At 35.2% G+C, this 18,343-nt stretch overlaps 1 long non-coding RNA gene across 1 annotated transcript in view; it reads left to right on the top strand.

Annotated features, from left to right (window-relative positions):
• Positions 1-18,165, top strand: part of LOC108372719 (uncharacterized) — a 26,671-nt gene extending 8,506 nt beyond the window's left edge. Inside the window, exons 2-3 of the long non-coding RNA XR_001848883.1 lie at positions 4,769-5,345; positions 17,842-18,165. This is a non-coding gene — a long non-coding RNA (uncharacterized LOC108372719). The remainder of the gene's footprint in view (positions 1-4,768; positions 5,346-17,841) is intronic.
• Positions 18,166-18,343: the final 178 nt, after the last annotated feature.

The following is an 18,343-nucleotide window of genomic DNA, read 5'->3' on the forward strand; positions in this document are numbered from 1 at the left end:
GTATTAAAAGCTCTATTGGCTCTATTGGCGAGTCTCCCCTGAGCCGTTTTTTTCCATATCTTTGGCCTGTGTGCGCTTTTATTTGAAATCTAAATGTTTTGGTACCGAGTATCGAGAGTATTGGATACATTTTAAATCGTTACCGAATATCGATCAATACTTGAAAGTATTGACTGAGCACATCACTACTGCTGTCTTCTCTACTATCACGTCACCAAAACAGCTGATTTTGTCAAAATCACTGAGAGCCGAGTAGGGGTATCGTCATCGGCGCCACCTCTGTATTCTCTCCACGGTGCCATCTATCTATGTACTCGTATAACCGGCTGCATGGTCGCAGCTGAATTTCTTCGGCATTACATAAAAGATAAGTTCTGAATGTAGTTTTTTCTTATTAAGGTTCTAATCAGTGTTGCCGCGAATCATTTTTAGTGATAGCCAAATTCCTTTAAAAAAAAGGGCTAAAAAAGAGCTACAAGTCGCTGTCGCTAAAAATGGTAGCGAAAATTTTTTACTTACATATATATACACGGTCAAATATTTGGGTTTGATTTTTTAACCGCGCTGGGACTACTGCCTTTCTTAGTCTNAAAAAAAAAGGGCTAAAAAAGAGCTACAAGTCGCTGTCGCTAAAAATGGTAGCGAAAATTTTTTACTTACATATATATACACGGTCAAATATTTGGGTTTGATTTTTTAACCGCGCTGGGACTACTGCCTTTCTTAGTCTTTTATGGTCTACTTTTTAAACCAGTCAATAGTTTTAAGCAATTTTTAATGTATTCTGGTTTAAATTTTAGTCCACAAAGTGCGTGGTTTAAAAATAAAACCTAAATGTTTTAATTCTAGTTTCTAGGTTTCATATATAGAAAATTTGGTTTAAAATCTAAACCGAAATAGAAAATGTTTTCACACAGCGAAATGTGGTGTTGATTCAAACTCAACCAGAGAACGTTTATAAACGTTCTAAAGGCTAAAACGGCAACACTGGTTCTAATTACGCCCTTCTACAATAATGAATATGAATATCTACTTTTTATTTACTTTATTTGCTTTACTATTACTTTATCATGGATAAAATTCTGAATTCTGCGAATCTGTTAATGGTACGAAAAAACGATGTATGGAAAGGTCATTAGAATAATAAGCAGCCATTACCATTGCGTCAACTTAAACTTCCTAACGATGTTTAGTAGCTGTCAAAAACTGTTCAAAGTTGTTCAGACGCTCCCGTTCGGACGTCCCGATTTTTTCCAATGGATGAAATTTTTTGTTTAAGAATTTAAACACACTCGTTTTTTAATGCAAATATGGGGTTTTAGTGTAAATAAATCTACATCTATATGAAGGTCTTTATTAACGTTCGTTTAAGTAATTTCTTCGTACAAGCAGACGTACATATCGATGCCTCCAAACCATACTATGCTAAGTCTGACTAAGTCTAAGCTGACTTAGCATATTATGATTTGGATGCGTCGGTATGTACTATATCTATATACTGTTATTCACAAAATTGAGTATATGATTTTGTTTTTTGTTAGTATTCGCAATGTTTTACATGCTAAATTTTTTTATTTTATTTTGTATTGAAATATGGCTTATATTTTAGCAAACCCCAATTAAATCCTAATATGAATCTGTCTACGAAAATTATGAATCTTTTTAAAAAGGATTTCTAAAAAAAATCCGGTATGCAGTTTTTTAGTCTATTCAGTTTTAGTATAATAATGTGCAACTTTCAAATGTAGAAACAATTCTCAAAAATAATCGCGAACTTTTAGACTTTTGAAATTTGCACATTATTATACTAAAACTGAATAGACTAAAAAACTACATAAATAATTTTTTAGAATTCTTGTTAAATAGTTTGCTTTGCAGATTTTTCATAATTTTCGTAGACAGATTCATATTTGGATTTAAATGGGGTTTGCTAGTACCAAATTAACAAAAAAATTTTGCAAATGCTAACAAAAAAAAAACCTTATAAATACTCAATTTTGTGAGTAGCAGTACCTACATAGACCAATATTTATGAACAAAAGCTATTTGAAGCGTTCGGACGTTCCGATTTTCAATAAACTTACAATCGATAATCCTATAGCTTTCCGAAAGAAATCTTGTGCGACTGGCAAGAGTATCCAAAACTAGCTTTTGTATTAAAATTTTGACAAATAAAGTAAACGTTACGACTCTTTTTTACTTTTAAAGTATATTTTACGTCCGAACGCTTGAAAAAAAGAACAATTTGTAATTTAACTTTAGACCGTTCACAATAAATTTTTACGTTGTGTTTGCTGTTAGGCTTACAGAACATAAGCCGTACTATATTTTCGTTATAGTTAGATTTCCAATTCTTTTTAATCGTGTGCCATAATTATGAAGGATTTCTGGAAGGTATGGTTTCTCCGAAAAAAAGAAAAATTGAAAGTATAGTTGGAAAGCTGTAAATATCTGGAAATCGAATAGACCAATTGGTCCAATATTTTGGTGGATAAAAGACAAAATGTGTAGCTATCGTTTGGCATATATAATATTTGTCCAAGCGAAATTCTATTTGTTTGGTCTTGGTTCACACTTTTCATTAAATACCCATATATTAGAAAGTCCTTTTTTGGCATGCTTAAAGTTCAAAAAAATATATCTCGGAAACTGTATGTGGTAAATGAAAATAAAATAGTACGAGTATCATATTTTTACTCAANCGGGTAATAAAATACCCGGGTACCCGGGTAGCTCATTACCCGGGTGAAATCATCAGCCCTAGTACCTACATAGACCAATATTTATGAACAAAAGCTATTTGAAGCGTTCGGACGTTCCGATTTTCAATAAACTTACAATCGATAATCCTATAGCTTTCCGAAAGAAATCTTGTGCGACTGGCAAGAGTATCCAAAACTAGCTTTTGTATTAAAATTTTGACAAATAAAGTAAACGTTACGACTCTTTTTTACTTTTAAAGTATATTTTACGTCCGAACGCTTGAAAAAAAGAACAATTTGTAATTTAGCTTTAGACCGTTCACAATAAATTTTTACGTTGTTTTTGCTGTTAGACTTACAGAACATAAGCCGTACTATATTTTCGTTATAGATTTCCAATTATTTTTAATCGTGTGCCATAATTATGAAGGATATCTGGAAATCGAATAGACCAATTGGTCCAATATTTTGGTGGATAAAAGACAAAATGTGTAGCTATCGTTTGGCATATATAATATTTGTCCAAGCGAAATTCTATTTGTTTGGTCTTGGTTCACACTTTTCATTAAATACCCATATATTAGAAAGTCCTTTTTTGGCATGCTTAAAGTTCAAAAAAATATATCTCGGAAACTGTATGTGGTAAATGAAAATAAAATAGTACGAGTATCATATTTTTACTCAAAGAATGCAAAGAAAAATAATTTAAGTGGAAAAAATTTTTTTAGTGTAAAGTTTGCATGGATTTCTTGTGTTATTCAACCAATGCATTAAAAATACGAATAATTGCAGTCATTAAAAAATTCATTTAGTCAAAATTTAGCAGTCTTGTTATATTTATTTCGTAGGCACTTCAAATTTACACAAAATTGATTTTACCTAACAGCAAAAGCTGAGGCCGTTTTATACTCTGTTGTATTTCTTCCTCATACGATTGACAGTCTTTTGTATTTGCTGACAAATGAAAAATTTTTATTTGAAACACATTAGCAGGTCACGTGGTATATATACATACAATACATCTTATTACATTAAACGAGCAGTTCTTTTATATATACATACATATATACTACTCGAAATAAGTTACAAATTAATGAAAACATATTTTTAATGAAAAATATTTTTAATAGGGTTGCCACCTATTTTGAATTGCATTTTCATTTAATTTTTTGTTTAGAAAATTATTATTTTTGTTTAATTCCAAAATATTTTTTTAAAGCTATCCAAATCTTAAAAAAAGTAGTGAAAAAGTATATGCACTCCGGGCAAAGCTCGGTCAAGCTGGTACTATGTATGTATGGATGAGCATCGTCTTTGGAAGTAACGCTTTCTCCATTCGAGTTTAAGTCGAGAGCATGTAATTTTTTTTTATAGTTTTTTTTTTAATTTCCAAAGAAATCCTGATAGATAACGGATCCACAGACTGTCTAAAAAATAGCAATCAACTTAAAATATGAAATACAAATGTTAATTGCCACCCTTCACATGAAACTAACTAAGCAAACAACAAAAGAATGTCACGCAAGTGAATAGAAAAGCGAAAAAAATACAATACACAAAATTTGGCTTCATTAGATGTACGGCTACAAAATTTGTATTGTCCCTTTGCATTGTCCTTTTACACATGCAAGAAATGTAATTGTAGCAGTCTGTTTTTATCTTTGCAAAATTAGAAAAAATGTCACAATAAACACAGTACTTTTTTTTTTTAAATTCCCTGAAAATTGGCAAAGAATAAAAATGTATGAATGCGTCTCGTAAATCGAAAGAAGTGGGAAAACTGTCTGAGACCATATTTAAAAATATTTGCCAAGGCGATCGGAAGGAAGCTACGCAGCAATGTCTTGTCTTAGCAAATTAATTGAAATTTCACATAAATGGAAGAGAAAAGCACAAAAGAGAAAGAATAAAAAAAAGTAAAGGATGTCCGCCGTAAGTTAACTTTTTAGGGACTCCGGACACCGTAGATGAGCCATGTCCCAGCTGTATTTAGTAAGAAAAAACGTGTATTTGTTTTGAACGTATTTATTTTTTTTTATTGTACATACTTTCTATTGTCTTTTCAGCTCAAATTTCATCTTAAGACAAACGCGCGCCCGCACACTTAAAACTACGCTCCCCGCAATGGGAATGAGTGCTAGGTTGGCCGGTGGGGGGCAGTGCGAGCAACTCGCAGTCATGGTTACACAACCAACATTGGGCAAAAGGCAGATGAAGACGCTGCCGGCAAAAGGAAGTCCAATGAAATTATTGTAGAAATGTTGACGTATGGAATGCTGGCTGGGAGGTGAAATACGAGCAGCAGCAGCAAAGAAAGCAGAATTCCGCCAAGTATCTTGTGAAGGAAATGAGCATGTTGATGACGAAAATCATGGTAGCAGGTGGGTATGGTCTGAGGCAGTGGCGCTATTGCTGGGGAAAATTAACGAAAAATACTTTGGCAACAATATAAATGAATATACCCAACAACGACAGGTTGACAACAACAACAACAGCACTAGTATTTACATAGCTACAACAACGATAGCAACAACAACAACAACAGCAACTATCCGCCCATCAGCCAAATGAATGGGAGACAAAGAATAATTGCAGTCGCCATGAACTTCGCGCTGCGCGAAAGAAGTCATTACTAACTGGCGCGTAAGTAAGCTGAGCTGCAGGACGATGCCTCATATTCTTAGCGAATATGCACGTATTTGAATAAGCTTCATGTGCATACTTTTGTACGTAAATACATATGTATGTATAGATATGTATGAACGTACAACAACTTCAATAAGCCGCTGCTTAGCGCACAATTGGACTGTGCGTCCATCTTAACTTTTCGATTGGGATGCATCCTTCGAGGAATTGTAGTTTGCAAGTTTACTTTTCATTTGGCTTATTCGCATTTTTTTTAGTTTTGTACTTTAAATTACCCCGTATAATTATTGTATTACTATTTGCATCGCTCAAATGCAGTGATATGTACATTAGGGTGGTCCAAAATAAGTAAAGTCATAATTTAAATGCTCTCACCCCCTAGGAATATTCTATATCGAAAAATTATACCCCTATATTTTATCTTCAAATCAAAAAAAATATATAGAGGTCGCTAAAAGAGCTCAAAGTTTTCCGTGTATTTTATATGAAAACAAGTAAGAAAGTGTAAGTTCAAGCATTTCTGAAATTAACCGTTATATGAAAAGCTCCGTAATTTTAGTCCGATTTCGATAATTTTCTACGTTTTGCTTTTATGTGGCAAGCACAATAACCATACCAAGTTTGGTATAAATTGGTAGATCGGTTACCGAGATACATATATGTGACCATAAGTGGGCGGTGCCACGCCCATTTTCCAAAATTTTATCATAAACGTATTTTTTGGTAAAGAATTGTTGCAAGCATCAATTTTGAATAAATTAGCTTTAATATTTACTGATTCATCGAAGATTTCGTATTTCTCTAAATTACCCTTATATGGAATATGGGCGTGGTTATTGTCCGATTTTAAAAATTTTCGGCCATTTGGTATGCTGTACCAAAGCCAACAACTGTGCTAAGTGTGGAAGAAATCGGCGCAGCGGTTGCCAAGAACACCCGAAGGAAGTATAGGTACCAAGTTTCGTTAAGAAATCTTAATTTTTACTCGAGTTATCTTGTGCACAGACGGACGGACGGACGGACAGACAGTCACCGCTTAATCGATTTTTCTTTTCATTCTGATCACTTATGTATACATTATCTATCTCGATTCGTTTTGCCTGTTACAAACAACCGTTATGTGAACAAAGTTATAATACCCTTGTGCACAAGCGCGCTCGGTTATAAAAATAGGGGTATATTTTTTCGGTATCGAACAATCCTAGGGGGTGAGAGCATAAAAACTCCGACTTAAATTTTTCACATGCATTTTTGGACCACCCTAATGTACATACACTGTATTTTACACAGTTGTACAGAGATCCTAATGAGTTTGCTTTGAACTTTTGGTGAGAAATGTTGCTCGTAATTTTTAAATGCATGTACAATGTGTACAAGTGTTGGGTCTTTGAGTTTAGTTAGATGGTAGTTAATTTTAGACCAACGCCGAGGCCCAAAAAGTGGTCTAATTTTTTCCTCTACCTTTGCGAAATTAGGGATAAAATATCTTTACAGATTTTCTAAGGAAGGAGCGTGTATTCTCTGAAGTTACGCGACCAGTGGTGCCCCCCACAAAAAATAATAATTTTCGTCCACTTGAAAAAAATCGACCAAATCTGTAGAAAATCGACCAATAATTTTTATAGTTATTTCAATAAAAAAACTATGGTTCTTTTTTAATTTTTAGTTATTTCAATAAAAAATTAAAATTTTAACATAACCAATATAAATCAAACTTTTAAAATCTATACGACATTTAGAAAAATTCATAAAATTTTCATAAAACTTTTGACTTTTCTTCTCTGACTTTTTAGAAACCTGCTTGCTTTTTAGAAAACTGCATATTTCTACCCCGTGCAATTTTAGTATAACTAATAATGTGCAGCTAAGAATTCCTGAGCAAGCTGTGTTCGCATTTTATCGATATACATATGACATTGTTTGAAAAGGAATTGATAATATAAAGATAACTATATACTGTATAAAAAACTTTGCCTTCTTCCTTGTATTCTTACAAAGACACTAAACTCAGCGCCACACTATTGTGATTTCTACTACGCCTCAAAGTATTCCGCTACAAAAAAATTAAATTTGTGTACATTGCCTTAGAACTTAAAATCCATTTTTTGGCATATTTTCAGGCGCAGTAGAAATCACAATAGTGATGCGCTGAGTTAAGTAACTTTGTAAAAATAGGGGCGTTAATCTATGCAAATCTTTTAATTAAACTGTTGCTTAGCATTTTTTAATTCAGTGTCAATATTAAAGCATAAATTTAGGAGGAATTCCCTTTTTAGCTATGTGTATAACCAGGGACGTGAACCGGATGAAAAATTTGTTTGGTTCGGTTCAGCGGGTCGAACCGTTTTTGCACTTTTGGATTGGTTCGTCAAAGCGGGTTTTTTGGTCTTTGAACCGGGGTTCAACGGTTCGGTTTAACGGTTCGAAAAACAAAAAAATTACGCGCAAGTTTAAGTGTCAAGTGTCAAGTGCAACAACGCGCAAGGTTAAGGGTCAAGTGTCTGTCAAATGAGATGGATTGCCTTTACATTTGATATTATCACATGGTAAACAAACATGATGGGTATTACCATGTTTACCAAAAAGAAAAAAAAGTGGGTACATTTATCTATTGAAAATTGGTTGAAACGAACCTTTCAATCTTTATAGAAAGTGGTCGGTTTTCGGTTCGGATCAAACATCTGTGGAAAATTTCGGTTCGGTTAATGGTTCAGTTAATTAATAGAAAAGAGCGGTTTTCCGGTTCAAAAGCAGTTCGATTCAAAACCGGTTCACGTCCCTGTGTATAACATTTGTATTAGTGTCAATTATGAATTGATTTTTTCGCTTTATTTAAAGCTAATTTGATATTTGAGTAATTTTCTGCAGATTGTACCTTAGAAGTATTATTTAGCTTTAAAAGGGGTGTAAAGAAAACTTGACTGAGTGGAGGATCAACCTATCTCGGCAGCCAGTTCGAAAAGCCCTATCTCAGAAAAGTTTTCAACAACGCTCTATTCCAGAAATCTTAACAAAATGCCCTACTTCAGAATTTGATTGAAAAACGCCCCATCTCAGAATTTGGTTGAAGAACGCCCTATCTCAACTTATTTTCAATGTATTTTCGTTTGATATACGGCGTTTTTGAACCGACTTCTGAGATGGAGCGTTATTCAGCCAAGTACTGAGATACTGTGTTTTTCAATCAAATTCTGCAGTAGGCCGTTCGTGAAAAGTTTTCTGAGATAGAGCGTCTTTGAACTGGCTGCCGAGATAGGTCGATCTTCCATTCAGCCATCGATATTTAAATACATATAAGACAAGAGATAAATATTGGTATTTTTTCATATAAGTAATCGTATCTGCACTCCTATTCGTTTTCGTAATATAATATCGTTTTCTTATTCATAATTGTATTTGCATCCGTTATCATATTTGGTTTTGGATTTGCATTCGCATTCATATTCTTAACCATATTTCCAAGTCGTAATTTTAGTCGTATTCGTAAACGCACTCGTAATCGTAATCATAGGCGTTTTAAGGTCTGAAGCGGAGTATTCTGAACTGTAGAGAAATTTTAAAGAATTCGTAAAGATCTCATCCGATTTTTTGCCGAATTTTCTAAAATGATATAAACTGTGCACACTTCGATTCTTTTACGATATTTCGGAAGAAAATCGGTAAAGCAATGAAAATAATGCTGCGTTGTGCGGAATTTCTTGCACATTTTTTTCAGAATTTCGTGTCAACCACTTCATATAATTTTCTTTGAAAAAATCGTTTCTGAAATGAGATAATCCTAATTTCGTTAGGATTTCGGGAACTGTGGTTTGCAGGGTAATTAATATAATATCGTTTACCAAAAGCATTCTATTTACTAAAAAAAAATAATCCTTCCTCATTGCCTTTTTAGCATTTGTACGATGAGGGAAGTGAGAAGGTATAATTTATCGACAGAAAAGAAAACACCATAGTACAGTTGAAGAATAAATTGGGGAAGCTAAAAGTATATTGGATTACAGAGTTAGGCACTCCGCACATTACGCGCCTAATCACAGTAGAATAATCGTTTTGTTATGTCAAAACGAATGCATGACGACTCGACTTCTGCACACTTGGGCGCCCTGCGTAAGCCCTGTTTGCGCGCACATTACACATTTTCTGGCCGGTCTTTCTCACTAATACACTTCCGCGAACATTTCTGCAATAAAATATAGCATACACGTTTATAGCTTAATACAATTGGCATGAGTTTTAGCACAAAATTATTAATTTTCAATTATTTCCTACTGAAATGACAAATAATTTTTATTTCGAACACAAAAAAGTAAACAAATGCCGATATCAAAATGGCAAGCGCCTTACAATGTTGGGCGCTTCGATTCATGAAGTTTCTATGATTAGGCGAAAACATGACTATGAATCGTAATATACAGAGCATCATTGAATACATGTGTTCGGTATAAAAGCTTCATACTTTAGTTCGCCGGAACGATTACACTACTATGACTAGGCGTTTAATGTGCGGAGTGCCTTAGGGACTTCATACTCGGTTTAAAAAAGATCTTCTAAGTAGCAATGTCCCTTTATCTTTTTTGAATTGTGTACAGCTATTACTTTTTACCACACCTCGCTTAGTCCTAACTCTTTTCGGAAGTCCAATAATTTATTTGGTGAATCGTGGTGAGATGGGGCATAATCGTTATTTTGGGTTTGCGTACCATTAGCGCAATAAGGGTAATGTAAGAAAACCATGTGCTAAATGCGGTAACCAATCCGAGTTGTCACGACGATAGAGAGGGAGATTCGGTGGAGCTACTTCGACTTATTCGATACGGTAGCGTTTATATACCTGTGTTCGGTTAAAAACTATCGCTGAAATGAGTTGGAACTGCTCTTATCGTAGATACTGTGTGAAAGACCAAAGCTCTTCATGAACCAACCAGATTTTCGCAGTTCCTCTATTCCTGAAGAAGAAAATCGAAAGACACCACATTTTTGTCGATCTCGAAGTCGCTTTACAGCACCAACAGATGGTGAGCATACGACGCCGTGTCTAAAATCACGATCGCCGCAAATTTAATACGGCTATGTAAAAGAACGTTGAGTACAAAATTCAGCTCATTCGAACGAGGTTTTAGACAAGGCGCTTCACAGTCGTTCGATTTTATCAATATGATGCTGGAAAGCGTAGTGCGAGCAGCCAATCTGGATTGCGGCGGCACCGTATACTCGTACAATAAAAGCGCTATGCTGTTGGCGTTTGCATATGGTATTGACAAAGGCCAGTGAAAAGATCGCGACCCATGCAAACGAAATGAAAGAAAACGCGCCCACGAACATAAAGGATGGATCAAGGACCTGTTGGCAAAAGCGCGACTTCGCTAAGTAGAGAGGCATTTCTACCCAAACCGACGAATAGGAAGAAGAAGAAATGCGAATCTTGTTAAGACTCATGCTTACCCACCATTGATATCAGCCTATTGCGCCATCTTATTTCTCCATACAAAGCCATTATAGGTAAGTACGAGTCAATTCCACTGAGCAGAAACGTTAAACCATTAACGTCAATAAATATAATAATTTTACTTTTCGGCGGGGTCGAGTAGTTAGAGGTGCGCTCTACCACTCGGCTTCGATCTTTGTTCCGAACAACATAAAAAAGTTTTTTTTTTCTAATAAATAGCGGTCGCTTCTCGGAAGGCAATGGCAAACCTAGGAGTATGTTTTTAAACTCCAGGCTTCCATAACATGATAAAAACATAGCAAGGTATAACCGTTCTCTCAATTTGTCGGCCATGATTTTTTTTTGAAGTTTGCCAACATTTTAAAATCATATAAATGTGAAAATAAAAAAATGAAATTGTTCGAAATTGTTGTTGCTTGAGATGGAAAATGAAAATGTGTGTGTGAGTTTGTGAGTAAATTTAAAAATTAAATTGTTTGGAAACGTCAAGAATTTTAAAAGTGACTCTCAGCGGTTCTACCTTACTATATTNATGTAGAAAAGTAAACAGCAAATGTGTTCCATGGAGCCTGAGATGAGATATTTAAAACGAATGTGTGCAGCCAGATAAGAAAAAGTTTACATCTTTGGTGGCAGGGATTGGTGGAGCATTCAGCCAGTGGGTGGTCGCGAACGGTTTGCTATACTTGAAGACATATACATATACTTAATATGTACATACCATGTAGTATATATGTATTTTTGCATATGGTACAATGGAATATTGCTGTGTGAGGTACACTTGAATTACACATATCCACATACGTTTTCATATAAAGTAAATACATATTTATGGCATGAGCGTAGTGGTACAACGTGGCGTATGAGTATTTCGTTTCAACGTTTGACTCTGCGTAAAAGCTACACTACACCCTATGTAGAATAACCCATTAGTAAATTGTTTTTATTAGTTAATAACTGTTGTTAGACCAATTTTCCTGTATGCAGTGATCGTATGGTGGCTTACATTAGAAAAAGAGGCCAACGTCAGGCTGCACATCAGGATACAACGCTGAACACTATTTTAGATTTCCTGACGCCGCTCGCTGCTCCTCGCTTAAGAGAGACATCTCAGTGGCAACTTGAAACCCATGGACCCTCTTTTATACTAGATAAATTTTGCTTCATTCCGAAAAGCACATACAGTTGCGCTTTAATATCGGTTCTGAAAAGCAATTTTAGCAGAAAAATCTCAAGCAATGAGGAGTGGAAAGAGAAGTGAACACTCCACCTATTGGTATTGATAGCGGTCATTGTAATAATCGATTCTGAGTCAATTATCTTCAGTAGTTACTGATTTATCGCGTTTCTGTAAATTACCGTTATATGGCATGTGGGCGTGGTTATTGCCCGATTTCAAAGAGTTTCAACAGATTTCTTAGCTAGACCCTGGCAAGGCTTGTACCGAGTTTGGTAAGGAGTGGTNGGCATGTGGGCGTGGTTATTGCCCGATTTCAAAGATTTTCAACAGATTTCAACAGAAGCGGTTACTAAGATATAGTATTTCACCATAAGTGGGCCGTGTCACGCCCCTTTTCCAAAAATAGCATGACAATATTATTTTGAACCAAAATTCTACTTCTACTGTTGTTAAGAGGGGGCTACAATATATTTTATTCGTCCACGACCACACAACAGCTCCTTATATACGAAAATACAAATAAACCAACAACAACCAAGCAAGGTTGATGTGAAAACAGTTTTGTGTGCAAGTATGCAACAGAAAATAAATGTTACACTTGGCGATGGATGGAGAAGGGAAAATGATAACCACCAAGCGTGCAAACATGCGTGCCACATATACCCCTGAATATATGTGCGCAAATAGTAGCAAAATAGCAGATGTACATACATACAATGTAAGTATATAAACTTAGGCGCGAATATGTGAAAAGCTTAAAATTCTAGAGATTTGGAAATGCGAGTAAAAATGAAAAGAAAAACTTTTCAAACGTTGTCAGAAATCATCTACATTGGTTGGCCGTGTTGAGAACAATGAAATAGAGGTTTTTGGCAATCACGAAAAATACGCCCCTTTTGAAAAGATACAGTTGCTCGTCATGATGATGAGTTGTTTAGATGGCATACACGGCGTATACGTAGCTTCTACGGACTACTAGTAAATGCTAGTGTGAAAGTATGCCTACATTTACTTGCACATTTGGCTCATATAGACTTACAAATGTNTATACGTAGCTTCTACGGACTACTAGTAAATGCTAGTGTGAAAGTATGCCGACATTTACTTGCACATTTGGCTCATATAGACTTACAAATGTATGTATGTATATACTAGGGATGTTGCGAATGTGGAATTTTAGACATCCGCGGATGCGAATATCTACCAGCTAACATCCGCATGGCGAGATCGTTGTTTTAACAGCGCTTACAAGCCAAACCAGATGTGTCAGGTTTTTCTAAATCTTATTAAAAAGAATTTTTCATTCTCATTCCTTCGGCACTTTCAGAATTTGGGGAATCTGTCACTTCATCAGCGTTTTTCGATTTAAGTTTTTGTATTTAATTTTTAATACTTTATTCTGCGACTGGTTTTATAAAAATTTGTGCTTATAGCGAGCTAAATAGGTGGATATGGAAAATAAATTATTATTTTCCTGAAACAACAACAAATAAAAAAAATTCTGCTTTCAAGGTCATGGCTGCCAGCCGAAGNAATTATTATTTTCCTGAAACAACAACAAATAAAAAAAATTCTGCTTTCAAAGTCATGGCTGCCAGCCGAAGCGAATCAGAACATTGTTATTTAAAAAAAGGCACCCAGTTTTTTTTTTTTATAAGCATTTGAATCTGAGATAGTTACGTGATTCTTATCTTATTAAAGTTATTAAAGTGTATTTTTATTATTAATTGAGCATTGATTCTCTTTATAGCCAGACGTTGAACATTTCTGCTGGAACCCCCTGTTGAAGGAGCTTACTCTTTGACTTTAAATAGCAAAGAAGGGACAGTTTTACCACAGAAGTTCATAGCCAGTTCATAGTTATTGCCCGGCAAGTAAACAAAATTACTGTTTTTAAAATTTTTGCTAAAAATAAATTCCCCAAAGAGCCCCATTTGAAATTATTGAATCGAATATACATTTGGTTAAGAATTATAGTGTACTCTTTCTTCTCTTGTGTCTGGGAGTTTTTTTAAGATTGGTCCAAAAAAAATCATAGTGAAGAAAGATATGCACGTATTTAAAGCACAGAAAAAATATATATAAAAAATGTTAAAAGGGCTATGTTCTCTCTGACGTACGTCAAAGGTCAAGTAGAAGTGGTAACTTTGTAACGATCTTTTCTTGATCGGATATCCTGAGTGAGAGGTAACTTTCAGCACGTACTGGTTCGGATCTAGCTCGTCGGATAGGAGGGTGAGTCTTTGTTACATCACTCGGATTAAATCGCTAACCACAAAATCTACGTGCTTGGAAATGTAAAATTAAAACATTTAAACCACTATTGAACTCCGATTGAATGAACCCTGAAACTACTAAGACCAACGAAGCTTATGCTGATTCCTTCCTGAGACGATGGTAATCTCATTAGGTCGCCCACCCTACCTTGTGCTTTCGATACCGAAAAACATAGCATATTCTATCGAAAATATTCAAAACTTCTAAAACTTTACATTTTTTTTTCTAAGTAGCACTAGTTTGTTAGACTTTTGTAATATTTTGAGATATCAAAATTTTTATTTCATTTTATTTTTTTTATATATTTATATATATTTTTTTTTGATAGTTATTGACTAATTTTAACAGCAATTATGCCCTAGTTTTGAAATACTTCAGTCTACTGAGTTTTAATTAATTGTCGAGATTAATTTACTGCCACCACATGAAGAAATCTTCGGAGCCTGGTTTTCAGGTTTCTGTAAGTTGCAGGTTTCGGTGTACATCAGGAAAGAACTTTCCCTAGAAGGGATTCCCAATATGTTTTGAATGAGTCCAACGAGGGTAACCGTGTACCTCGTGTCCTCCACTTGCAAAAAAATAATCTATCCCAGACTTAAGAGTTTTATTTTAACTTTCTTTCACTAACCAGATCTTAACTCCACCAGCATCCAAATCAAAAAAGCCGAAATTTTAAGTCAATTGCTCTAGTAAGCCTCGCTCTGTGATTTTCCCTTACGTTCTTTATGTATGAGTATTTTGTATTGTAAATTGCAAGATTGGGGTATATATTTATACACACCTATAGGTGAGCATGGGAATCACTGCACCTACTTGCCACTCTATCACAGGCTTTTCCACTCTTATACTCGTGGTATAAGAAATCGGGTGACTAAAATGACCAGAATATGTACCTTAAGATACCAATCATAACAACTTTTATGACTGCCCATTGATAGCTCGGTTATATAGCAAAAGAAGTAATATGTTTAAAGACATTTTTTTTTTATCAAATTTGATAAATATACATTTGACTAGTTTTGTTACACAAATACTTCCACGACCATATAATATAATATTGGCTACAATTTGCCGTTTTGTTTGACATATATACGTTTTATCGGTGCACTTGCACAACATTCGCATTTGCAAAAGCTCCGCATTTATTACTGCGAATGCAAAAGCGAATGCGAATGTTAAAATAATTAATGCGGAAGCTCCGCAGTTGCGAATGCGAATATTCGCAACAACCCTGGTATATACCAAAGATTATAGCGGTTTAGGAGAATGTGTTAAAAGTGGACACTATGTTTCGTCAGCAACAAATATTTCAGCAACATCATGAATTAAATATTCGACTGGCCCACGCTCCATATAATGAAAAATCAGTTCTTCTTCCCTAGCGTATTATAAAAATATTATGTATAACGAAAAACTTACTCTTCGGAAATGGTCTGAGAACAAAATAAAGTCTGTGTGAATGTCAAATAGCACCATCAATTTTATTCTTCTTAGCTTTCTAGAAAAGTAACCCATTCACACAACAAAAATTTGTAAAGAAAATGTAGCTAACAGAATCCCCTCATGCGAATGGGTTAATATTTTAGAAAAGGGTAAGGGTTCCTCAAGTGGGCACCGAATTTACCAACATTAATACTTTTCAATGATATTCAGGTAGCGCCCAGGTTTGTAGTAAAACAGTACACTGTGTAATTTTTGTTGCAAAATTCCAACTAGTTTTTGTTTTAATCAACGATTGAAAACTTTTGCAGTGTTTTGGAAACTTTTATTTTTCTTTTAAAGTACATAAGTGTCCGAATGTAAAAATTTTTTGGGTGCAGAGTTAAGAAACATTAAACTATATAATGAAATTATTTGCGTTACAGAAATTTATTTTCTTTTTGCTTTTCAATAATTTTTTTATGAAAAATTGAACTTTTAAGTAATTTCTGCGCCTCGTGGACGAAATTTTTTTACAACAACTTATGTAATAAACACTTCTGTATTTATCTATGAAAAAAATGCGTGCATTTCGATATAGTTTGGTCGGAATGAATTTTTAAGTGCCAGCGTGCGGGCCCGACTCTCGCGTGCATGCGAAATTCGAGCATGAGAAATAAAAGTGGAACGATTGAAGCGTGCGTTTCTTTCTTGCGCAAGAAGTCAACATGAACTGCGTGCGATCCAGCCACGGGAGTCGGCCAAACTATATTGAAATGTAGACTGCGCCCGAAAATATGCCATGAAAATTAGATTTTAAATGCTAAGGAAATGCACGCAAATTTAAAATTTTTTTTGTAGCCGCTTATTTGTCGTAGCAGCTTATTTTGAAGCGCAATAGAAGTCACAATAGTAGTGCACTGGAATTTGTGACTTTGCTGGAATAGGCGGGTTGATCAACTACAAAGGTTGGATTTACTCTCAGTTTCCAGATCAAATAGAACTAGTTCGCGCACGGCCTTAGAATCGCGGAATGTGCAAAAGCAAATGTGTAACAAACACAACACAAAGGTATTTTGGAAAAGTACCAGGTCTTAGAATTTGGGAAATCTCCGACTCTATGTTAAAAGGAATCTGCCTTGGAAGGAAATTCAAAACCGAGAGGTGTGGTGGAACGGTTAACCCCAACTGGATATCAGATATGACGCTGGTACACAGACAAACTTTCTATTGAACTGGGTATTTTGACAACGGTATTTCAGGCCGTGCTGCAGGAAATCTCAATTCGTGCTAGATTGTATCTTGAAAAGGGAGCCTTTATAGCTATCTTTTCCGACAGCCGGGTGGCCATCAGGTGCTTTGGCACTCTTCAACACTTAGCAACAAGGGACATGGTATTGCTATGCTGTGTACCAGGAAACTCGGCATTTAAGGTAACGAAGTCGGCGGAGAACTGGCTAAAGAAGGCTCATCGTCTGTACTTGTAGGACTGGACCGTTTTGCAGTTGGTCCTCCTCGAGACTCATAAGCGCAGTGTAGCAGATCTCGGAATACTGTCTATATGAGGAGAGGTAGGGACCTCAGAAATGCTACACTTTTGGGATATTTCTTTGTTAGGAGATATATAAAGTTTTTGAATAGAGCAAAAGTTAAGTTGCTTACTGGTTATTTAACCGGTCATAATCACCCGCGCTCACATGCACCGCATTGGCCTGTCGTCGGTTGCCGCCTGTGTCTTGAGGAGCAGGAGATGTCGTAGTTCATTATGTCTGATTGAATTAGCAACGCAGCCATCGTGGTCGAGTAGTTAGAAATGCACACTCCACTAGGTAAGGTCAAATTTCGATCACTGGGGAGCGGTAAACGCCTTAAACAGACCAGAAGTTTCGGCTATGATTCCGATTGGAGGGATATAATTCTCTTAAATAAAGCACATATCAGTTCACTTTCAGGATATCTAAGATTTCAGATACGTTTTCATACGCACCGAATTGGTGTGACCGCAGAGCTATAATGCTGTCTCTGGTTTGAAGACAATGATACTTATGAGAATATTATCTGTGATTAATCGGCCATAGTCGGGCAAAGATTAGTGAATTCAGGTTTCAGTAGACCTTGCTATTTAAATAACCTTAATTTGTAATGTAATACTCTTATTTTACTGATTTCAGTTGCTCTCATCAAACAAATATACAAAGAGGTCTAAGAAAATTAAGCAAATCCACTGTACCGCCGGCAACGTTAAGAATAAACTGTAAAATTTTAATTACACTAGCGACGAAAATTTGATGTACTAAACATATACATGCCTACAATGTAAAGAAGAAATATAAGGAGCGTCGATGTGGAGACTAAGCAAACAAATAATTTGAAAAGAAAAATAAAAGAATACACAGAGCGCCAACAAACGGTAGCTAAGGTAATTAAAAACAATGACAGTTTACTGTTGACCATTAGCCAGTAGATAAGAAAAAAATGAGAAAAACATAATAGAAAAAGATAAAAGGGAAATAAAATGAACACAGACATGTAAATAAAGGTGCATTTTTTTTATTGAAATACGAGTATTTTGGCCAATTTTAAATAACACGTAAGTACGAAACTGTGTTGAGTAAAAAACCTCTATAATGTGTGGCAATGGAGTGCGTCTAAGCGTATCTAAGCCAGTTATGA

This window comes from Rhagoletis zephyria, unplaced genomic scaffold, assembly GCF_001687245.7.
Source record: "Rhagoletis zephyria isolate East Lansing unplaced genomic scaffold, Rhagoletis_zephyria_1.1 Rzeph_scaffold_05995, whole genome shotgun sequence".
NCBI lineage: Eukaryota > Metazoa > Arthropoda > Insecta > Diptera > Tephritidae > Rhagoletis > Rhagoletis zephyria.